The sequence below is a fragment of the Bos indicus x Bos taurus genome, chromosome 9, assembly GCF_003369695.1.
Source record: "Bos indicus x Bos taurus breed Angus x Brahman F1 hybrid chromosome 9, Bos_hybrid_MaternalHap_v2.0, whole genome shotgun sequence".
Lineage (NCBI taxonomy): Eukaryota > Metazoa > Chordata > Mammalia > Artiodactyla > Bovidae > Bos > Bos indicus x Bos taurus.
The window spans coordinates 46,612,023-46,638,723 of record NC_040084.1 but is presented as its reverse complement, the minus strand read 5'-3'; positions in this window follow the sequence as shown (position 1 = coordinate 46,638,723).

Below are 26,701 nucleotides of genomic sequence, written 5' to 3'. Positions count from 1 at the left end.
CCCATCTCTTTCTTCACACACATATACACACATGTCTCTCCATTCAAACACACCGCAGTCTCTACACACACACACACACCCCTGTCTCTCCACACATGCACAGTGGCAGTCCCTAGTATCTCCATAAAACATACACAGAGTCCCATTTTGTGTCTCCTTATCCACAAACTCACACCCTTATACCCCCACATCTCTCCTTACACACACTATTTTCTACCTCCATGTGTACATGCACCAGTCTCTCCATATACACAGGCACACACACACTCCAAAAGAAGAAACAGCATCTCTCCTTCAACAACCCCCCATCACCCATTTTTCCCTGTACCCAGCTGATGTCTCTCCATACACACCCCCCGTCTCTCCCTCCACATATACACCCCAGTCTCTCCCCACACACTCACACCTGTCTCTCCACTCTCATACCCCAGTCTTTACACACACTCACACAAAAACACCCACACATATTTCTCTCCCTCTATACCCACCCCATGAATCTTCCTCCATGTTCTATCATCTCTCCTTCCATAAACTCTCCTGGCTCTTCCTTCACAACCCCAGTCTCTTCTCTACACATACATGAATATCTACACACAAACCCATTTCTCCCTCCACACACACACACACCTGACTCACCCTCCTTAACTCTTGCCTCACCCTAAGTACCCTCACACAGAATACAGACAACATTCCATGCACACACACCCTCATCTCTCCCTCCACAACCTGTCCCACCATCAATACCCATATACCAAACTCTCCATAGACACCTGCACACCCTGATATTTGGTTTCACTATCTTCATCCATCACGTTTCCCTACACAGATACACACTTGTTTTTTCCCACCACACACACATACACCTGTCTCTCCAAAAATATGTGCTAACCCCATTTCTACACATCCACACCCTTTTTCCACCCTCTGCAACCTCATCCCAGGCTGTCCATACATTGTAACATACACACATACTACTCTCTCCACTCAAACATCCTCACCCTAGTCTCTAACTCCCCACTTAGCCCCAGCATCTATATACACAATTACACACATCTTTTTCTACTACACACACACACCTGTCTTTCCCCATGCATATACAGATGCACACACAGCCCAGTCTCTCCAAACACAGATAAACAAAACCACCCATATCTCTCTCCTCTCACTCACCCCAACACTCCCTCCATACACAACCACCCCTTCTCTACACAAACACATCCCATACAACTATTTCTCTTCTATCACAGCAAACATCTTTCTATGCACATACATTTACACACATGACTCTCCTCCATAAACACTCCAATCTGTCCACTAGTGCACATGAACACATACTCAGGCCACTGTCTGTATACATACCCTGCATCTCTCTCCCTGCTTCATACACACACATGCACCTTTTTCTTTTTCCGTACATATAAACACACACAGAGACATACACCCGTCTTTGCCTCCACACTCCCTGGTCACCTCGCACACCCCCAGCTGTCTCTCACATATATATGTCTCTTCCATAACCCCCTTCTCACCCTCAACACCAACACCCAAATCTCCACACATATATGAACCAACACACAATAACACCCTATCTCCCTTTTCGTATTCCCCATCTCTCTCTAAACACACACACACGTTTCCTCTCTACATGCACACACACATACTTGTCTCTTCAAAATCACACCCAAACTCCATCACTCCACACAAGCACACCACAACCCTATTCCTTCCTCCACACCCCCACCTCAGTCTCTCCACATACACAAACACTTTTCTCTCCCTCCATTCACCCACCCAATCTGCCTCTCCACACACATCAACCTCCTCTCCCACACATGCACACATACACACACCCTAGTCCATTCAGAAAACCCCCACAAAGACCCATATCCTACCTGTTCATTCACATACACCCCACACTCTCCCATCCCTCCTTCCATACACATACTCCTTTGTACTTCCATGTACTCCCACACCAGTCTCTCTCCACACACACACCCACACCCATCTTTTCCTATACCCTTCTCTCTCTACACACACAATGCCTCTTCCCTCCATCCATATTTACAACCCATTCTCTGCCCACAAACTGACACCTGTCTTCCTCCACACTCATACCTCAGTTTCTGTGTGTACACACATGCATCTCTGTCATTCCATACACAAAAGCACTCACACACCTTTCTCTCCCTCACACTGCCCTGCATCTCTTTCCTCATCCTCCTGTCTCTTCCACAACCCCAATCTCTTCATCCATGCACACACACAAATCCATCTCTCCCTCCACACACCATTTTCCACATGCACAGTAACACAGACATGCATATCTCAATTCCACACCCAAGTCATCTCTCCACACACACACTCATCTCTCCCATCACTTACTCATCCCCTTCTCTCCATATACAACAACCTTTTCTCTACACACACACCCTCCCACAAATAACCCTTTCTCTCCTTTCCCCCACCCCGACACACACATATGCACATCTCTCCCTCTATACCTCATCTCTCCCTCCACACCCATACCCCATTGTCTACACACACTCTAACCTGTCTCTCCCTCCTCAAATACACACACATCTACTTCTCTTCCTACAAAACCCCTGACTCAGTCTGAACATACGACACCTCATCTTGCCCTTGTCACCCCATCTCACCCTCCTCACACTTGTCCCAGTCTTTCCCTTAGCACAAAACAATCTCATATTTACACTCTCACCCTGACACACCTCACATCTCTCCCTCCCACCCCACATCTCCCACTCCACACCCCACATCTCCCCTCCTCACATATACACACGTGGATTGCTATATTCTTTTTATAGTTTTTGCTTGCCTGAGAAATTCTCTCACCTTTCTATTCTAAACGATGATCTTGCTAGGTAAAGCATCCTAATTTGCAGGGTTTTTCATTTCAGGACTTATGTATTTTGCCATTCCCTTCTGGTCTGCAAAATTTCTGTAGAAAAATCTGCTGATAGCCTTATGAGAATTTCCTTGTAACTGATTCTTTGTTTTTCCTCTTATTGCCTTTATTTTTTTAATTTATTTATCTTAATTAGAGGTTAATTACTTTACAATATTGTACTGGTTTTGACATACATCAACGTGAATCCACCACGGGTGTACACGTGCTCCCCATCCTGAACCCCCCTCTCACCTCCCTCCCCATACCATCCCTGTGGGTCATCCCAGTGCACCAGCCCCAAGCATCCTGTATCCTGCATCGAACCTGGACTGGTGATTCATTTCTTAAATGATATTATACATGTTTCAATGCCATTCTCCCAAATCATCCCACCCTCTCCCTCTCCCACAGAGTCCAAAAGACTGTTCTATACATCTGTGTCTCTTTTGCTATCTCACATACAGGGTTATCATTACCATCTTTCTAAATTCCATATATATGCATTAGAATACTGTATTGGTGTTTTTCTTTCTGGCTTACTTCACTCTGTATAATAGGCTCCAGTTTCATCCACCTCATTAGAACTGATTCAAATGTATTCTTTTTAATAGCTGAGTAATACTCCATTGTGTATATGTACCACAGCTTTCTTATCCATTCATCTGCTGATGGACATCTAGGTTGCTTCCATGTCCTGGCTATTATAAACAGTGCTGCGATGAACATTGGGGTACACGTGTCTCTTTCAATTCTGGTTTCCTCAGTGTTGTATGCCCAGCAGTGGGATTGCTAGATCATAAGGCAGTTCTATTTCCAGTTTTTTAAGGAATCTCCACACTGTTCTCCATAGTGGCTAGTGGCTGCACTAGTTTGCATTCCCACCAACAGTGTAAGAGGGTTCCCTTTTCTCCACACCCTCTCCAGCATTTATTGCTTGTAGACTTTTGGATCGCAGCCATTCTGACTGGTGTGAAGTGGTACCTCGTAGTGGTTTTGATTTGCATTTCTCTGATAATGAGTGATGTTGAGCATCTTTTCATGTGTTTGTTAGCCATCTATATGTCTTCTTTGGAGAAATGTCTATTTAGTTGTTTGGCCCATTTTTTGATTGGGTCATTTATTTTTCTGGAATTGAGCTGCAGGAGTTGCTTGTATATTTTTGAGATTAGTTATTTTTCAGTTGCTTCATTTGCTATTATTTTCTCCCATTCTGAAGGTAGACAAAAGAGGTAGGGATGGAGCTCTGTCCCAGGAAGGGAGTCTTAAAAAGAGAAAGTTTCCAAACACCAGGAAACACTCTCACTGCCGAGTCTGTGGCGAACCTTGCAAGCACAGAGGGCAACATAACAGGGAGGAAAAATAAATAATTAAAACCCACAGATTACGAGCCCAACGGTAACTCTCCCAATGAAGAAGCAGCGCAGATGCCTGCACCCACCACTAGCAAGCGGGTGCTGGGCAGGGAGGCACGGGCTGCATTGCTGAGAGTAAGGACCAGGCCTGAATGCCCCGAGGGCAATCTGAGCAATCTAACTTGGGCTAGCAAACCAGACTGCAGGATAGCTACCACGCAAAAAGCCCTAATCTAAGAAACCACCAGACCCGCACATAGAACAAAGGGCTGCACAGAACTAGCCAGCTGCAGACCGTCCCCCTCCTGTGACAGGCAGCCAGAGCCAGAAGGGGGCAATCGCAGCACCAGAGAGGCATTATCTACCAACCTGCAAGCAGGCTTCTTTGATAACTAAGACTTCTTGGGGTTCTGGACAGTCAACATCTGCCTGAGAAGGTGCACCGGTTGTACACCCAGAAAACCGAGCAGCAGGGACGGTGGAGGCAATAAGTCACAGTGACCACGCTCGCCAAACACCTCTTATTGCCTTTAGAACCCTCTCTATATCATTAACTTTTTCCATTTAAATTATGATATGTCTGTTTAGGTTCATCTTCTTTGGGACCCTCTGTGCTTCTTCTACCTGGATATCCATTTCCTTCTTCAAATTTGGGATATTTGCAATTTTAATTTCTTGAAATATACTTTCAATCCCCTTCTCTCTTTCCTCTACTTCTGGAACCCCTATTATGGATAGGTTGGCATGCTTTCTGTGATAGATCTCATATGTTGCTTTCATTTTTTAAAATTTGTATTAATATTTTGTCTACTGTTTGGGTGCCATCTTATTCTCTAACTTTCCAGTATCCAAAACTGTGAGAAACAAATCTCTATTGTTAAGCCACAAAGAACCTAGAACTGACTAGGACAGTTTCTTACATTATTGCTTAAGTTCCAAATATGGCTTTGAATGTCCTGACAAATAATGTAATGATTCAGTTATATGAATGATATTTTCTCTTACTGAAGAAAAGTTGCACCAGATGCCATTAAACAGGTAAAGAAGACTTTATTCAGAACTATTGCATTAGAGAGAGAGAGAGCGAGAGAGAGAGAGTGAGCTCAACCCAGTTGAAACAAAAAGCAAGATGACTTTTAAGTATCAGGCTGAAGTAGTGGAAAGTCTGGTCAATGTGATTATACCATCTGCATTTGCTTAACTAGCACTGTATAAAGTTAGGTTCCTACCTTTACACAGAGACTTACAGATAGGGGTGCTATATTCTTCATGTCTTCAAAATTTGACATTTCAAGGGGATGGTTTCCAGGTTTTTGAGAAGGATTTGCTTGGGTTATAAAACTGGCAAGAGACCCCCTTACATATCAAAGGGCAGAGAAACAATATGTAATTACAAGTATTCTAAACTAAGTGCTATAAGAAAATGGAGGTTAGGGCATAAACCCCTTAAGAAGAATCCTGTCTAAAGTTTAGTCAAGCTGAGGGGAACTTTAAGGCTATTTTGGTCACTGGAAACAGTAGTAACATAATTATTCTTCCCGATGAGAAAAGTTTACACCAATGTCCATTTTTAAAGGAAACTTATGTGTATTTCAATGAAGAGTCAATGCCATTCAAGAAAAGGATATATTTATTTTTATGCCAAAATGTTATGTAAATAAGTCAAAAATTACCCTTTACCTTACATTAGTAAACTTGTACAGTCTTTAGTGGCAGAATAATGAACTTCCAAAAACAGAGTAAAAACTACTAAAATTAGTAAGAAACAAATGGACTGTCTTTTTGATTTAGTGAATCATTTATCCAAACAGAATAATACACTGCATCTTTTCATTGTATCTCAGTCTCTTATCTCTAACAAGGAAAGATATATCCAATTCCAAAGCCATTGTTTTCCTATCACTTCTTAAATGATTAGAGTCATATTACATTATAAATGAATTATATCTAGAAGTGTCTTAGGACTCTTGATAGGGCTTTCAAGCAATTTAAAAGTAAGTATTGTGGTCTATTACTCTAAATTAGTAGAGCACAGATAATTCATCAAGCAGTTTTGCATATGCAATTACTATGTGGTCTTCATGGTAGCATTTAAGGTGAACAGGGCATGTATAACTGTATCCATTTTATTATTACACAAGCAGGACTCAGAGAAATAAAAGATAAATGTGATTTGAGTGACTACCATATTTAAGCAGGCAGGATATGAAACAACAGAGTGCCTAAAACAAATACTGATGTAGGAAGAAAGGAGATAGATAACAAAATCTCTTCTATATGGTCAATAACACTCAACAACATACTTTTGTATCATTTTTTATTCTCACTTTTTAAAGAATATTTAAATCAAAAAAAGCTGAGGGCAGATTAGAGGTAATTGAATTTAGGCTGTATCTGTAAATCTCTTATATGTCTCAGAAATATTCTGAACTAAGTAAGTTGTCTTAGTCTACCATTGGCTATCTGAGGTAGGTGGAATATTTTATCAAATAATGTTAAAATGAAAGAATGGATATAAAATGATCATGTAACATACTAAGATCAGCAGTTATATTACTGAACCAAACTTGGATCCTCTTGCCACAAACAGTAAAGCCAATCTGTTGACACTGGATTGTAGTGAAGGAAAGCACAGCATTTCATGCAGAGTACCATGTAAGAAGAATTGGCAGCTTGTGCTCAAAACACCCAAACTCCCCAATGGCTTTCAGGAATGGGGTTTTAAAGGCAGTATGAAGGAGGGGGCTTTAGGGCATGTGATCAGCTTGTGGACAATTCTCCTATTGGTTGGCATCAAGGTGAAGTTCCAAGCATCTCCAATCTTCTGGCTTCAGTCAGACTTGGGTCTATGTGCTTGCAGTTAGTAGTTTTCATCTGTTGGGTGTCTATTTCCTGTTTAAAAACAACAACAAAACCCACCACCACAAACACACACACACACACACACACACACACACACACACAACTTAGGAATGTCTGTTAGACTTTTATATTTTCCAGGGAACTGGGGATTTGATGAGCCTGTGTGGCTGGTTTATAGTCTAAATTGTTACCAGTTTCCTGGCCCAACAGGTATTGTTTCTACATCTTTACATTCTTTAATCATTGACTCTTGAGCCAATCTTTTGAGACTTGGGGGATACCTGGGAAACTAATCCAAAAGCCTTTCCCTTCAAAGGACAGCAATAAAGGTACTTGTATATAATTTTAATCCCCCCTTTTCTTTGATATTTCTCCATCTTGAGGGAAACAGTTTTGGGACAAGCAAGGGAGTAAAATATTGGATAGAGAGGTTAGTTATAAGCTCAGCAGAGTCTCTATGTTTTAAAGTTATAAATAAAAACTGAGAATTTCTAATCAGAGGTGCTTAGGATGTTAATAACAAAGCTAGCAAAGAATTCAGGTCTTCTAGGATAAGTAAGAAGGCAGAGAAGGATCAGTGGCATTTCATGTGCTATAAATATAGATACAGACATGGGACAAGTAAAAGTTTATTGGGGAAAATGAAAATAAGGGGTGGGCTGCATGTTTTATTTACGTGGATAATTGTGTTAGAATCAAGGATAAGCTTAATGAAGTAGGGAAGAAACAAACATATACCTATGTATAGACACATAATCTAGCAAGTGTCATAGTAATTAAACAACTAATTGGATTTACAGGTCAAGGAGGTAAAGAAAGTAAGGGCACTTGATAGAGAATAAGTATCTTAAGGAAGATAAAGAAAATACAGTCAGAGAGACTTCAATTTGAAGCTAACGAACTAAGATTGAACTTTGATCAGAAATAAATGCCTTTGTCCCAGAGCCCAGACGAGTACCTGACAGTATTTTTTATTCCCACTTATTTTCATCAGTATGTTTTTAAAACTTTGCCTTACAAATTTATCTTTGTTAAATGTTTAGTTCCATGTTGAAGCTATGTATAATATTCAGAAAACAAAGAACCTCAACGATGACTTCTGAAATTCACCAACGTAAAAATAACAATACCCTCTAAAACTTAAGGCATATAATAAAGAATTCCTTCAAATTTAACACAGAATTAAAATAGGCAGTAAGTTAGAATTTGAAATAATGTTTCCTCTAAAACTGACCTTTGGGAGGTCTTTTGATTTTTGAATGACTCATTTACTTTTTGTTAACTTTTTATTTTTATACAATTTTGAAATAGATGAATTGCAAACCTACCACAGAGAGTTTGAGTTTATCTTTGCACATTAGCACCTTATAAAGGTTTCTCTCTCTTTTGGCTTGCATAGTTTACAACAAGAAATCTGCCATAATTCATATTTTTATTCCTCTGTGCAATGTCTTTAAGAGTTTCTCATTAAGAGTTTTTTTTCCAGCAATTTCTTAGGTTTTTATTTCATTATTTATTTGTGCTCTGATAAATTTATTTTGTGGCTTAGGAGTTAACATATTTGGAAAATTCTTGGCCATGATTTCGTCAGTCCTATTTCTTTATGAATTATAATTAGGCATGTCAGCTATTGATAGTCTTGGATGCACTGTGTTTTTGTTTTTTGTTTTTTCTGTCCCTCTTTGAACTTTTAGATAATTTCTATTGACTTTGTTTCATTTGAGACATTTTCATTTCATTATCTGTAAGTTTCATCTCTGCTGAAATATGTGATCTTTTATATTTTTCATTAGAGTCTTTAGAATATTAAACATATTTAAGTTCCATGTCAGATTTAATAGGCCTAACAAATGTGTCATATCTGAGTCTTGTTCTGCTAACTGCTTTGTCTTTTGGGAGTGTGTCTCTTTCCTTTTGTGTGTCAGATTTTCTGCTGAAAGCCAAATATATTGAATAGAATGCCACTATTTTGGTATCCAGTTTTTAAGCCTGGGAATAGTAACATGTCTCCTTCTGCCATAATTTTAATATGAGGATTTGCATTATCTAGTGAGGAATTAAGCTGGGTTTGAGGATGGTTAATATGGCCGTGCTCAGTGCACTAGTTTTGTAATTCTTCAAGCAATATGTTGTGTCTTGATAAGGGCTAGTGTTGCAAAGGGGTTTTGTCTGTTTTCTGGTCCCTTTGTTTCACCCTTGGTGTTAGGTATTTCCTCTGCACTACACCTCAGAGAGGATTTCTTCTCATTCTTGTATCCCTCCTCCGTAGCTCTCTCAATAATATTTTGTTGCTATTATGCAAATTTGTTAGTCTGAGGAGGTGGAACATTAAGAAGACCTTTTCTGTTGTTACTTATTTGGCAAAACCAATACAATATTGTAAAGTTTAAAAATAAAATTAAAAAAGAAAAAAAAATAAAGTTAATCTTTGAAAGGTACCATATTCCTTGTCTCAAAAGTGTGGTTTCCTCAATGTTCCTGCCCCTCTCCCTGCCGTACTGCTAGGTCTAGCACATTGTCTGGCCTTTATCTTATGAAGAGTTATTGTCTGTTTCCTTCCACATGTGCTAATACATTTTTAACTAGGAAGAGTGACAGTGTTTTTTGTCATCCCCACTTTGGTGGCTTGGATGATAAAGAATCCACCTGCAATGTAGGAGACCCAGGTTTGATCCCTGAGTTGGAAAGATCCCCTGGAGAAGGGAATGGCTATCCAATCCAGTATTCTTGTCCGGAGAATCCCACCGACTGAGGAGCCTGGTGGACTGTAGTCCATAGGGTTACAAAGAATTGAACATGACTGAATCACTAGCACTATAGATAAAGACTTAGTTCACAAGTAAGAGAGGGAAGTATACCTGTGGAGTTTTAGGACAATCTCACTGTGGCTGCTTTCCCACTCCCATAAATCTATATAACACACTTAAACTTTCTCCAGTGTAATAGAAGCAACCCTCCAATCTCTGCAGCATCCTGGGTTTTATAAACTCTTGCAGGACACCATTGACCTCCACTAGTTCATCAATTGTGATTTCTGAATTCCTTTCACTGACATCTATTTGCATCTATCCCAGGGATCTCAGGTAAGGCTATGTTTGGTTCTCTCCTATTTAGACATACATTTCTCTTTAGGTTTTTCCCTAGTTGGTTGCCCTCCTTTCTGCTTCTGATTCAAGAAACCTCTTGTATTGTTTGCCCAGTTCTTGTCATTCATAAAAGGTGGAAAAACACAATTCACTACATCAGAGGACTGGGATAAGTAAAAGCATAACTAATCAAGGCAGATCTCTAGGCCTAAAGTATTTTACCAACTATTGAGGAATTTTAGCATACTTATAAAATACATATAAAGTTGAATATTTTATTAAACAATATTTTAAATAAAATTTCTTCAAGCAATAGAATTCTAGAAATATTTTATAAATTAAAATTTTAACAAGACTCATGAAATATAAAAGAAATATTCCTGGTCCAACAGAGAGGTGTGTCTGCTTTTTAATTGTACTTAAATTATTGATGAGTTATTATCAAAAAAGATACAAAATATTTGTTTTACCTTTAGACACTACACATGGAAATCTATAATGGATTTGTGTTTCCTTGTTTTCTCTTCAAATTTTTCGAGGAAAATATAATGAAAATGAAATCTCAGGAATTTGACCCTACAATAGTTGTACAGCGCTACATGATTATTATACATGGTAGTTGTATATAAATGCAAATGTCATTGTTTGTGTCAAAGTCTACAAGATTACACATCCTCTAAAGCACACTGGTTAATCTGAAATTGATTTTTTTTTAAATATAAATAGGGTTTTCATTTCTCATGATTATCCATAAAATGAAACTTTAATTAAATTGACTGACTATATGCCAAATGGTGTTTCATTAAAGGGAAAATTTAAAAAAAAGACAAACTACAATTGGACACAAAAGTTAGAATATGAAATACTGAAAGACAATATCACCTTTCTTAATTTTATAGTATTAAATAACTTGAGAACATATTTTTTTGGCTCCCATTTGAATTTTTATATTTTTGGATTTGGATTTACAAACTCAAAACCCCATTAGACCAATTATCTTCGACCCAAACCACAGAGATAGTGCATTTCTATTCCTTACTCTCCTGCTATAGATTCTGTGAGAATAATGAATTAAGTTACTACATAATGTACCATAAAAATTAGTAAATTAAAATATAAGTGATAGGGAAAACAAGTGCTTATAAGTGTGGCCGACACAATTAACAAAAAAAAGGAATAAGAAAGTGTTATTTTAAATAATTTAATTAGATGATGGAAGGAAATGAAGAAGTTAGTGTCTAGTAGTTCTTATGTTTAGGGTGACAGTATGAAAAATAAATCTGAAAATTATCAGTGACAAGTACTATAATACAGAAAGTGAAATTTTACTTTTTACTGGCTGTTTCAAGATAGAAATATATAATAGAAAATTGTCAAATATATTCAGACATGTATAAGCCCTATAATAATAAAAACAGAAGTAAATGTGGTCTTCTTGTGTTTTGAAAAAAAAGTGTTAGTCACTCAGACCTGTCTGACTCTGAGACCCCATGGACTGTATACCCACCAGCCTCCTCTGTCCATGGGATTCTCCAGAATACTGGAGTGGGTAGCCATTCCCTTCTCCAGGGGATCTTTCTGACCCAGGAATCAAACCCTGCAGGCAGATTCTTCACCGTTTAGCCACCAAGGAAGCCTAATTTAACACAAACAGAAGTAAATGAGGTCTTCATGTGTTTTATTGCAATCAAAATCAGTAATATTCACGTGCCAGTCACTTTGACAGTATCGTCATAATTCTGTATTACCAGTCCCTATCCTGCCACTGAGGGATGGAGATTTAATGAGAGAAAGATACATGAATAAGCAAGTTGAATAAATTATATAGTTGAGAAAGTACTTCTATGTGAATAATACAATAGGATATTTCAGAAATGAATGAAACATGAATCTGTTAAAGGAATATTGTTGTTGTTTTTCAGTCGCTCAGTTGTATCTGACTCTTTGCAACCCCATAGATTGCAGCACACCAGGCCTCCCTGTCCCTCACCATCTCCCGAAATTTGCCCAAAAAATGAAAGTTACTCCCAGGAAACTGTGCATTAGTTCAAAAATTCTCGCTTAACATTTAGGTTTACAACAGCATGCAGTCACTAAAGAAGGCAGGCATTTAGCCAGAGTTTTCCAAACATTACCAATGAATCAAAAAATGAATCAGAGTGGCATAGAGCAATTTGTCAAGGCCCCATCTTGACCCTACTCTAAGTGAGAAAGTTTCAACTTTGGGCCCTCTGTAAAGATTTGTATATGTGGGTGTTTGCGTCCTAATCATATATACCACCATGCTTTCCATTTTGTGTGGGTCCCTGTGGGTAAATGAGTAAAAAGCGTTAAAGGAAGTTTGTGTGCTCCCTCGCTATTGCATGTATCTGTTGTTTTTGTTTTGTTTTGTTTTTTGCATTAATCTCTCAAATTTAACTTCTTGAACAGCTTGCATCTAACAGGAAAGGAAATTTGTATTAAATCAGAGGTCAAGTTTTATCCAAAAGCTGACTTGTCCTGAATCTTGAAGTGTGAAATAGCTATTTATCCTCTGAGAGGAGGAGTTAGTAAATTTTTCTGGTCACAGTATGAAGTTTGTTAAAAATCAGAGATATCTATAACTTGCTATTTGCAATAATATGGATGGACTTGGAGGTTATTATGCTAAGTAAATTAAGTCAGATAAACACAAATGCTGTATATCATATGTGAAATCGAAAAAATACTACAAATTATTGAATATAACAAAAAGAAATAGACTCACAAATATAGAGACTATCTTATTTTTAAAATGTATCCCTCTTAGGTCACTTGAGTCTGAAATGCACAATCAAGTCATTTTATTATTCACCAAAGATATCTCTGATTCTCCCAGGTTGATGATATGTGATACTTTGTGCTTTATTATTCTGTATAAAAATTTTAAAGACAACTAGCTTAAGTGTAGTGATTTGTTGATACAGAATAGATATGTAACATGTGTACACCCATGGCGGATTCATGTTGATGTATGGCAAAACCAATACAATATTGTAAAGTAATTAGCCTCTAATTAAAATAAATAAATTTAAATTTAAAAAAATAAAGAGAGAAAAACAAGAATAGATATGTTGTGAAGGGAAGGAAAAGTGTTTACTAGGAAACAAAAATAAACAACTTAACTCATCATCTACTATTTCTCCCAACATAGAAATTTCTTCTGTATGTCAAGAAGACAGTGTCCTTTTCAGGCCCAATTTCTTCCCTCAATGGTAAACCCTCTAGTCTGTGCATCCTCTCATCCTTTTTTATACAGTACATACTTATCAGGACTTCATCCAAGTGACCCCATACCTGCTTACCTATAACTTCCAACTACTGATCCTATTCTTTGGAGACACACAAAATAAGTGTAACCTCCTCTGTAAATCATTAAGGCACAGGGAAAATATATTTTATTTTGATGAATATTTTTGACCAAGTTCCAAATTACTTTCCTATCCATAAGAATTTGTTGTGTGCATAGTTCTACAAGTTATCATCCAGTGCTTTCCGATGTAGTTATCTCTTTCTTTGTCTAAGGAGTTTTGGCATCTTTACCATTTACTATCCGACTTGTGTTTGTAATCACTAGTCTAATTTAGTTAATGGTTTAATTTTTTGGTATGCCTGTGAGATAAAAACACTACACAGACATTCATGTACACACATAGACCTATAGGTACACACATGGATGTACATATGTCTGTCTACCTGTCTATCGTACACACACACACAAATCAGAATATCTTTGCTAGAGTTTAACTTCTTGTAATGTCTCACTGTTTCAATCATCCTACAAGTGAACACTTCTCAAACTACTCACAACTTTAGTCATCTTCTGGGAGAAAAGTTTGAATGGAAGATCTATCGTAAGGATGGACAAAGGAGCTGATAAGAAGGGAAAATTACCATAAATAAGGAATTTGTCAGGCCTCATTAGCTCTGTGTAATGAATAGATTTGTTCGTATATCTGCCTTGTCAAAATCCTTTTAGAATAAGGATAAAAATACTATTTTTTGATACTGCTGACTTTAATATAGATTTTCATCCTAATGAGCCAAAACCTGCTCACTATAATTTCTAACCACTGATTCTTTTCTTTGGAGATACACAACTTAGTAAATCTCTCTCTCCACCCCACCATTTGTCATAAAACTCTGTGATACAGTTAAACTCCATGATACAAAATATATATATATTGTTTATTTTGGAGAATATGTGGTTATATGAAGTAAGGACTCATAGATAATTCAATTCTTAAACTTCCTACTTGGGTAATACTTGATGAGTGAGACATGAAGTATGAAACAGTTTGGTGAAAGAAATCATGATTTCTGTTGAATATACTTTGATACCTGAATTCTGACCTCTGGTAGACATCAGATTGGAGATAGCAAGTAATCATTTGGCTATTCATGTTTTGAGCTTAGAGAAAAGGTTTTGGCTGAGAATATGAATTTGGAAGTCATCTACATAAAGACTGTATTTAAATCTTTGTAAAACGATGACATTCTTTAAAGAGTGGGCAAGAATAATTCCCAGGGCCAGTCCCTCAGAAACCCAAATTTCAGTCAGAACCAGTAAGGAAACGCAAAACATTTTAGTGAAACAAAAATCACTAGTAATGCCAAAAATATAAAATTCATCATTCCTGATCCAAACTCATCCAGCTAATCTTCATTCACAGTCTACCTTAATATTAGCTCTTTGATCTAGACAAAGTATATATTAAGTAGAATCTAGTCAGTCCTCCTGGGCCAGGCTGACTGGCTTTTCAGTAAACATTTCTTTGAACTTGTAAAGAACATAAGGCTGTAACTGTGAGATAACCAGCCCAACAATCTCTGAACTAACTAGGAATCTTGAGAAGTAGGAAAGGGGTCTCAGTGGTATGTTACCTGCTCTGTTACTCCATGTGGCTTGTGAAAATCAGGTAACACATACTCCACTGAAATAAAATATGAAAAGCAGCTCATCTTCTATTAGAATATTTCATAACTTTCTGGCTCTTTCACAAGTACTGATTTCATGCTCGAAACTCATAGGTGATAGTTTACCATGAAACTAATTTAAGTCATTTAAATTAACCTGAAAGAGACCATGAACACTGGGTTGAATAATTTGTCCTTGAGATATCAATATATGTTAGTGTTATCTGGAAACTTACATATTTATTATCCTCTGAAATTCTCCTTCTAATCTACTCCCCTTCTACAGCTATCCAATTTCTTGGATTTCCATAGTTTTATTTGCACAAGATCAAATTGTTTGAATAAATGTAGGCATTGAATTAATCAAAAAACAATGTTGTAAGTAATAATAAAATAGTAGCGTAGAGCTAAAATCCAAGCAACATAATACAACACTGTTAATAATGTATGATACAAGTAAAGTAGAAACTACAAACTCTACTTTGTTTAGAATACAACCTGGGATAGGCTTCAGTGCTATATAAATCAAGCTTGTCAAAAGTCAGAATATTGATTGTAAAATTGTTTTTCTAAACAAAACTTTGACATTGTAAAATTTGAACTATTTTATTTTAATAGCTGAAGTGGTTTATGATAAAATCTACCTTGTGAAAATGTGTTCTTCAACAAGCAGTAACCCATCAATATACCATTACAGACTACGAACAAAAGCTGAATGTCCTTATTTTGAGAGAAAATGTACTCAAACTGTTCAGTGTTTTTGTTACATTTGAATGCTTTTAAAATTCCGCTTCCACATTAGGAGTACATAGTTTTGGTTGTAGCCAAGAGACAATATAATTATTAGCGAGTGCAGATTGATTTACCTCTGATTTTAGCTATTTATGTGGGAGAATAAAATGTTCAAACTCAGACAGCTTTATGTTCTCTTTACTAAGCAAGGGAAGGAGCAGGTAGAGGGAGAAAATGAATATGAAAACCTGCCATAAAGCAAGTTTAGGATGAGGAAAAAGATATGTTAATTATTATTGTAACTTGTGTATCCCAGCAACACCAACACTGGGTTTAAAATTAAGTAAAGCTATCATCTTATCCCATAGTTTTGCTGGCTTATTTTTCTACTTTTAAATTTCACGATCTCTAGCTTTCATTATCTCCTCCCCTATTATTCCCTGGAGAAAATACTTTTCAAAATAAAGAACTAAATCTATTCAGATAAGCAAAAAAACAGTGCTTTAAAAGTATTAAAGGAAATGTTTTTAGGCAAAAGTAAGAAAATAATTCCAAATAGAAGTACATTAAAACAAGAAAGAATAAAGAGCACCAGAGGAAGTAAATATCCAGGTAAACTGAAATTAATATTATTTAAAAGAATAACAAAATATGTTGTAATGTGTAAATATATGTGAAATTAGATGACAAGTGAGGAAAAAGGTGAGACAGTGGCAAAGATTTAAAGTGCAGCACAATTCAAAATGTGAGGTTGTAACAGAGGTCATAATTTAACACCCATGTTATGGATGCATAGTGTAATCTCTGATTTCAAACAGACTTAATAACAAGCTACTAATGGACAAATAGTGTAATAAAAATGCTTGATTAATCCCAAACTGGGAACAGAAGAAATTAATTATATATACATTTATTCATATAAAAATAATGCATACCTTAATAAGAATTCATCCAGCAATATAAGATGTAAAAATAAAGATCTAAACTCATCATGCTAAAACTGGATTCTTTGCTCATGATATATTTGGATAAAGAGGCTAGTGAATTCCAGTTCATTAAAAAACGCTTGCCCCTTGGAAGAAAATCTATGGCCAACCTAGACAGCATGTTAAAAAGCAGAGACATTACTTTGCCAACAAAGGTCCATCTAGTGAAAGCTATGGTTTTTCCGGTAGTCATGTATGGATATGAGAGTTGGACTATAAAGAAAGCTGAGTGCTGAAGAACTGATGCTTTTGATCTGTGGTGTTGGAGAAGACTCTTGAGAGTCCCTTGGACTGCAGGGAGATCCAAACAGTCAATCCTAAAGAAAATCAGTCCTGAATATTCATTTTAAGGACTGATGCTGAAGCTGAAATTCCAATACTTTGGCCACCTGATGCAAAGAAATGACTCATTGGAAAAGACCCTGATGCTGGGAAAGATTGAAGGCAGGAGGAGAAGGGGACGACAGAGGATGAGATGGTTGGATGGCATCACCGACTCAATGGACATGGATTTGAGTAAGCTCTGGAAGTTGGTGATGGAAGGGAAGCCTGGCGTGCTGCAGTCCATGAGGTCCCAAAGAGTCAGACACAACTGAGCAACTGAACTGAACTGAACTGTACCCAAGTAAAAACAGAAAAAGATGGTCTGTGTTTCCTTGTTTCTAAAGTTCCTTTACATGCTTCTAAAAATTGGTTAATGAAATTAAGCTGAGAGTCTTTTCAAATTAAATTCATTTTGCATTTTCACTATAATTTTATCAGTAATTTATTATATTTGATCTGAAGTATATCATAACTAGCATATAAATATATAAAACCATACATCTCTAATGTACATAGTCATGCGTCAGAGAGAGAGAAAAAAAGGAAATTTTGAGTAGAAATTAAATTATGAAAATTTTATGAGCAGATAGAATGCCACATTTTCAATACAATGGATTTTCTAAACAATAGATTTTCTGAACTACCAAAACATATGAAATGATTAATTAAAACCAATTTTAACATGTACAGTTGAAGGTACACCTCTGGATTTTTAAATTGTTTTTCAAATATTAAAAAATAAACCAAAATAAAAATCAACTCAAGAACAATAACTTGCCATCCTTTATTTTTTACAATGGAATAACTCATTTTCAAAATCCTCTTACTATCTCTGGAATGAAAGTGTAGTTTCAAGAAAAAAAAAAAAACACAGAAAAAAAATAACTTGGAGAGTATAGAGCTACTAAAGATGACCAAGAGTGTATTTTAGAAAGTAGTTATATATATATATATCTATATATATATATATATATATATACATACATTTTTCTAGATACTCTTTTGTATACTTAGTGGGGCATGCCAGCTATCAATGCAGTTTTTGATTGTTTTCATGACATAATTAAAAGAATCAGAGAAGAATTGCAATCATAAATCATTAATATAAGATGGGAATCATACATTTATAGAAATAACTGGCTGTTATTGACATTCACATTTCCTGACTAATAGAAATATCTATTGTTTAACCATGGGTGTGCCACCCATAAATACCTCTTAGAGATCAATAACAATGAGTTAAAATACCTAGTTTAAATGGACAAAGAAAAAACTATGGAGACAATAAAAAGATCAGTGGTTGCCAGGAATAGGGAAGAGATGAACTGGTAGAGCACAGAGGACTTCTAGAGCAGCAAAAATACTCTATACAGTATTATAATAATGGATATGTGTAATCATACACTTGTCCAAATCCATAGAATGTACAGCACTATGAGTGAACCGTATTTAAACTATGGACCCTGATTATGATGCATCAATTTAAGTTCCTCAGTGGTTAAAAAAAAAAAAAAAGTGCTATTCTGGAGAGTGACATTAAATGAAAAGTTGAATGTGTAGGAGTGAGGGGTGCACGGGAAATCTATCTCCCTTTGAGCTTTGCTGTAAAACCTAAAGCTTCTCTAAAATAGAGCCATAAAAATGGATGAAGAGCATGAATGCTTCACAGAAGTGCAAATTTAAATTTGATCAAATTAATACATATGCACATGCAAAACTGAAATAAGATATCCCTTCTAGCTTCTTAAACTAGGATATAATTTGTAAAAGCTGATAATATTCAACTTTTGAAAATAAATGAGAAAATTTCGTACATTAATAATGGAGGTACAGTTTAACTTTGTTCTTCCTTTGACATTTTCTGAATTCTGTTTTTACATGAATTCTGTTTCAGTATAAAATGTAGAATTGTGCTATAATTTCTAATGTGATCTTTTTTCTCTTTAAATGGGAATAAACTCATTTTACATTTAATTTACATTTACTTTATGTTATGTGTTTATTCAGGTCCACCCCCATATTATTCTATGATATATTTCTGTTCTCATAATGTTTTTTATTTTCTTGTTTACATGTATATATTTTCTAATATTTAACAAGACTTTTGAGTCCTGTAGTTACCTTTATAATTGTTACTTATATAAGCTTATTTTCTAGCTTTCTGTTTCTTTAAGGATCAAAACTATTAATTCTCTTTGAGAAAAAAAAAAAGGGAGGGAAAGGAGAAAAAAGTGAGTTCCTCTTTCTCTCCTTTACATTCTTTTATTTCTGTAAGATAAGTATATACAATTATATTTCCTGTGTTTACCTTTATGCTGTTTATTATAGTTTTATACACAGAGAAATGCTAGCTTTATAGATAGGATAATCAGTCAGTCTTCTCTGCCTCTCTTCTTGTGTACCGTTTTCCCCTTCTATACCATCTTTCTACATTATACAGTATGTAATTCTGATTTTTACACCTTTAAAAGATTACATATTAACATCCTATTTAATGGGGAGAGAACTGGAAGCATTTCCACTAAGATCAGGAACATGGTAGGGAAGTTCCTCCCCTTACTCTTTTTCAGCATTATACTGGAAGCCCTAGTTAATGCAACAAGGATACACATTGAGAAGGAAAATATAAGGATATACATTGAGAAAGAAAATATAAAAGTGGCTTTGTTCACAGATGCCATAATTGTATACACAGAAAACATTTAAGTATTGAAACACAGACCTGAAACTAATAAGCAATTATACTGAGGTTGCTGGATATAGTTTCTTATACAAATCAAGTGCCCTCCCATATACTATCAATAAAAAAGTAAAATTAAAACACAAAACCATTTACATTTATACCTCCAAATTAAATACTTAGGTATAAATGAGGAAACTTACAAAACCCCTATTAAAAAAAGACAGACTAAATAAATGGATAGATATTCCATGCTTATGGATAGGAAGACTTGATATTGTCACAATGCGAGGATTTCCCATCTTTATAAATTCAATGCAATCGCAATCAAAATCTCAATATGTTCATTTGTGTAAATTATCAAACTGATTCAGAAGTTTAGAGAGAGGCAAAAAAGCCAGAACAGTCAACACAACATTGAAGGAGAACAGTTAGTAGACTGACAATGACTTGCACTATAAAAAATGATAAAACTTTTGTCATATGATATGTAATTGAAACATGTATTTATTAAAAAGCAAAATATTTCCCAGCTTATAATATTATAGTGTTCTACTTCACATTGGAATATGAGTGCCCTCTCGAAGGACTTTTATATAAATAACATTATTATTATAGCATATGATCAATGAACATTTTATTTGAAAATTGAGCCCATATAGTTTTTTCTTTTTTTTCTTTTAATTATTTTTTTAATTTTATTTTATTTTTAAACTTTACATAATTGTATTAGTTTTGCCAAACATCAAAATGAATCCACCACAGGTATACATGTGTTCCCCATCCTGAACCCTCCTCCCTCCTCCCTCCCCATACCATCCCTCTGGGTCGTCCCAGTGCACCAGCCCCAAGCATCCAGCATCGTGCATCGAACCTGGACTGGCATCTCATTTCATACATGATATTTTACATGTTTCAATGCCATTCTCCCAAATCTTCCCACCCTCTTCCTCTCCCACAGAGTCCATAAGACTGTTCTATACATCAGTGTCTCTTTTGCTGTCTCGTATACAGGGTTATTGTTACCCTCTTTCTAAATTCCATATATATGCGTTAGTATACTGTATTGGTGTTTTTCCTTCTGGCTTACTGCACTCTGTATAATAGGCTCCAGTTTCATCCACCTCATTAGAACTGATTCAAATGTATTCTTTTTAATGGCTGAGTAATACTCCATTGTGTATATGTACCACAGCTTTCTTATCCAGTCATCTGTTGATGGACATCTAGGTTGCTTCCATGTCCTGGCTATTATAAACAGTGCTGCGATGAACATTGGGGTACACGTGTCTCTTTCCCTTCTGGTTTCCTCAGTGTGTATGCCCAGCAGTGGGATTGCTGGATCATAAGGCAGTTCTATTTCCAGTTTTTTAGGGAATCTCCACACTGTTCTCCATAGTGGCTGTACTAGTTTGCATTCCCACCAACAGTGTAATAGGGTTCCCTTTTCTCCACACCCTCTCCAGCATTTATTATTTGTAGACTTTTGGATCGCAGCCATTCTGACTGGTGTGAAATGGTACCTCATAGTGGTTTTGATTTGCATTTCTCTGATAATGAGTGATGTTGAACATCTTTTCATGTGTTTGTTAGCCATCTGTATGTCTTCTTTGGAGAAATGTCTATTTAGTTCTTTGGCCCATTTTTGGGCAAGGCATACCAAGCAAATTCTCCAGCAACAAAGGAACACAGCCCTGAGCTTCAAGATACAAGCTGCCCAAAGTCACTCCAAAACCATAGACATCTCATAACTCATTACTGGACATTTCATCGCACTCCAGAGAGAAGAAATACAGCTCCACCCACCAGAACACCGACACAAGCTTCCCTAACCAGGAAACCTTGACAAGCCACCTGTACAAACCCACACACAGAGAGGAAAAGCCACAATAAAGAGAACTCCACAAACTGCCAGACTACAGAAAGGATACCCCAAACTCAGCAATTTAAACAAGATGAAGAGACAGAGGAATACCCAGCAGATAAAGGAACAGGATAAATGCCCACCAAACCAAACAAAAGAGGAAGAGATAGGGAATCTACCTGATAAAAAATGGGCCAAAGAACTAAATAGTTTTTTCTAAATGACATAAACAGTTATGTTCTCATGAAGCAAGTATGTGTGTGTTTCTTCAATTTGTTGTTTGCAGTAGTTAATATTCAATTTCAGAGTTATTTCTCTTAGCTATTGCATGGGGTTTAAAAGATCCAAGTTAAAGCATTTCTTTAGTTAGCAACACCTATTTTTCTATCAACTTGAAAACAATAATATACAGTTGAATGGGAAGGTTGACTAAGGGACTTGAGTATCCATGGATATTGATATTTGCAATGGGTTCTGGTACCAATCCTCCCCTGAATGCTAAGGAATGACTATTTTTAAATCAGATTTCCTTAGTAAATAAAGCACAACAACCACTTTTCAGCAGAATTATTTGAAGCTCCTAATATGTCACCATTAAAAATAATATGATATGACTCTAATGTATGAAAGGGGATAAAGAATAAAATTTGCCTTGGATTACCCAGAAACATGAGAATTTTTTACATTATCAAATATATTAACAGATTAAAAGATCATTTCAGTATACTCTGGATAATGTTTTATTAAAACCATTGATAAATACTCTTAACATACTAATAAGGAAAATGTCCTTGTCTCTATGAAGCATAATCTAAAATATATAATAGCAGTATCTCATTTTGTATATTTTTTTTACCAAGGCAGCTCAGGGCTCCAAGAGGAAGTATGCCTGCAAACAAGATGAAAACTACATCACCTTTTTATAACCTAGCCTCAAAAGACAGCATTTATTTCACATTCTCTTGGTTGCAAATAAGTAACAAAGCTATTCCAGATACAGGAAAACATAATAAAGATCAACCTCTTGAGAGGAGAACAATGAAGGTCACATTGTAGAAAAGCATGTGGCATGGTAGGATTTTTCACCATCAGAAAAAAAAAAAAAAATTCTGTCACACTATGCCATTTGGAGACAGATCACATCATTTTTGTTGTAAAATATCCTCATTCTTTCCCCTAAGATCACCAGTCTCAGTTTATTACAACAGTTCAAAAACTGTGTGTCCAAACACATGCACCCCAGTGTCCACTGCAGCACTATTTACCATCCCCAAGATTTGGAAGCAACCTAAATGTCCCTTGACAGAAGATGGATAAAAATGTGGTACATTTATACAATGGAATTTTACTCAGCCACAAGAAGGAATGACATTGGGTCATTTTTAGAGACATGGATGGACCTAGAAACTGTTCTACCGAGTAAAGTAAATCAGAAAAAAACAAATTTTATTGTATATTAGCGCATATATGTAGAATCTAGAAAAATGGTTGGAGAAGGCAATGGCACCCCACTCCAGTACTCTTGCCTGGAAAATCCCACGGATGGAGAAGCATGGTAGGCTGCAGTCCCTGGGGTCGCTAAGAGTCGGACACGACTGAGCAACTTCACTTTCACTTTTCACTTTCGTGCCTTGGAGAAGGAAATGGCAACCCACTCCAGTGTTCTTGCCTGGAGAATCCCAGGGACGGGGGAGCCTGGTGGGCTGCCGTCTATGGGGTCGCACAGAGTCGGACACGACTGAAGTGACTTAGCAGCAGCAGCAGCAGAAAAATGGTAGAGATGAATATGTTTGCAAGACAGAATAGAGACACAGACATAAGGTACAAACATATGGACTTTTCATTCTCTGTGTGCAAAAAAAAGGGGGGTGGGATTAATTGGGATTGACATATGTACACTACTATACATAAAATTGATAACTTTGAGAAACTACTGTATATCACAGGGAACTCTACTTAATGCTCTGTGGTGATCTAAATGGGAAAGAAATCTAAAAAATGGGAGACATATGTGTGTGTATATATGTGTGTGTGTGTGTGTATATATATATATATGTGTGTGTGTGTGTATATATATGTGTGTGTATATATATGTGTGTGTGTGTGTATATATATATATATATATGGCTGACTCACTTTGATATATAGCAGAAACTAACACTTTACTGTAAAGCAACTATACTCCAATTAAAAACAAACCAAAAACTATGTCCCCAAAGTTCACATACTTGTGATCTGTCTCAGGTCTTCATATGGAAGAGACTCCTCAAGTATTGTTCCACTGGTAAACTAAAAAGGCAACGAATGTATCACCTTACAATCAACGTGAAACTGTGTGAAAGGCATAGAATAACAACCATAGACATTTATTATTCTGCTTGGGCTACCATCACAGCATACTACAGACTGGGGGGTTTAAACAAAAAAGAATTTTTACTTTCTCAGAGTTCTGTAAGCTGGAAGTCAAAGACCAAGGTGCCAGTAAGATTGGTTCCTGGTGAGACCTCTTTTCTTGGTTCTTTTTTGTGTCCTCACATGGCCTTTTTCTCTGTGAGTACACATCTATGGTCTTACAAGGGTCCCAACCTTGTGACTTCATTTAACCTTACCTCTTTAAAGCTGTATCTCCAAATACAGTCAGATTGGGGGTTGCGGCTTAAACATGAATTTTGAGGAGATGCTATTCATTTATAACACATTTCTTTTAAATAATGTGGCCAACTAGAAGCAGATAGTATTCACTGGACAATAGCAATTCTAAAATCCAGCCAGGACCACATTCCCACTTCCTTGATTGGGGTTCATTTATGTTTTTTGAATTCTCCATGATTCCTAATTCTGTCCTCTGGTCTCTTGCTTCTACTCTTTATAAGCCCTTGCTTATAAACTTGCTGTGAATCAATTTATAAACTACTCTGTTAAAAAAAAAAAAGAAAAGAAAACATAAAAACACACTGATGGCTTTAGCCATAATGTCCATCTAAAAAATAAAACATATTCCTCAAATTCAGGTTTACCTACAACTACATGACTTGGGCTGACCAGAAAACAGATGAATGGACAGGAGGTATTAGATCTATAAAATGACAGAATCTGATTAGATTATGTTGAACAAATGTGAATTATGAAAAAAAGACACAGAAGCTCCAGTTAATTAATTGTAGATGCTAAATCCCTAAGTAGAACACATTAAACCAAAAGTCATGTGGGTGAAAATTTAGTGGTGGGAAAAAATCTCAAGCAATAAATTTAAAATTTTATAATCTTTTGCAGAAAGGAGAATGGATAAATAACAGAAGGCAAAGAAAAGAAATGAATGAATCCAGCAGACACTTTAATTTTCTAACTCCTATTAGTACAGGCTATATTACAGTATCTAGATTCAATGACAATTCTCATGTAGGCCAAATTACCCATCCCTTTGTTCTTCAATCTGAGTAAATTTTATCTCCTATCTAATCTCTGGATAATCTCTAATGAGCAAGAATCCCTAATAGGATGGTAGCTTCAGGGTATTATCCAAATTCTTTCAACATAGTTGGTTATAAATATTAAAGCTAGGTTAAGAACTATAAATTATATGAGTGGACTATTAATAACTTGCTAAACCTTTAGTGAACTTAAAAGAGTCTTATACCCCAAAAAATTGTTCAGTTCAGTCTATCATGTCCAACTTTTTGCTACCCCATGTACTGCAGCACGCCAGGCTTCCTGTCCATCACCAACTTCCAGAGCTTACTCAAATCCATGTCCATTGAGTTTGTGATGCCATCCAACCATCTCATCTGTCATCCCCTTCTCCTCCCACCTTCAATCTTTCCCAGCATCAGGGTCTTTTCCAATGCGTCATTTCTTTGCATCAGGTGGCCAAAGTATTGGAGTTTCAGCTTAAGCATCAGTCCTTCCAATGAATATTCAGGACTGATTTCCTTTAGGATGGACTGGTTGGATCTCCTTGTAGTCCAAGGGACTCTCAAGATTCTTCTCCAACATCACAGTTCAAAAGCATCAATTTTTCAGTGCTCAATTTTCTTTATAGTCCAGCTCTCACATCCGTATATGACTACTGGAAAAACAATAGCTTTGACTAGATGGACCATTACTGGCAAAGTAATATCTCTGCTTCTTAATATGCTGTCTAGGTTGGTCATAGCTTTTCTTTCAAGGACCAAGCATCTTTTAATTTCATGGCTGCAGTCACCATCTGCAGTGATTTTGGAGCCCAAGAAACAGGACACTGTCTCTCACTGTTTGTATTATTTCCCTATCTATTTGCCATGAAGTTATGGGACCAAATGTCATGATCTTAGTTTTCTGAATTTTGAGTCTTAAGCCAGCGTATTCACTCTCTTCTTTCACTTTCAACAAGAGGCTCTTTAGTTCTTCACTTTCTGCCAAAAGGGTGGTGTCATCTGCATATCTGAGGTTATTGATATTTCTCCCAGCAATCTTGATTCCAGCTTGTGCTTCATCCAGCATGGCATTTCACTTGATATACTCTGCATATAAGTTAAATAAGCAGGGTGACAAGATATAACCTTGACGTACACCTTTCCCTATTTGGAACCAGTTTGCTGTTCTATATCCAGTTCTAACTGTTGCTTCTTGACCTGCATACAGATTTCTCAGGAGGCAGGTAAGGTGGTATTCCCATCTTTTGAAAAATTTTCCACAGTTTGTTGTGATCCACACAGTCAAAGGCTTTGGTGTAGTCAATAAAGCAGTAGATATTTTTCTGGAACTCTCTTGATTTTTTAATGAGCCAATGGATGTTGGCAATTTGATCTCTGCTTCCTCTGCCTTTTCTAAGTCCAGCTAGAACATCTGGAAGTTCATGGTTCACGTACTGTTGAAGCCTGGCTTGGAGAATTTTGAGCATTACTTGCTAGCGTGTGATATGAGTGAAATTTTGTGGTAGTTTGAACATTCTTTGGTATTGCCTTTCTTTGGGATTGGAATGAAAACTGATCTT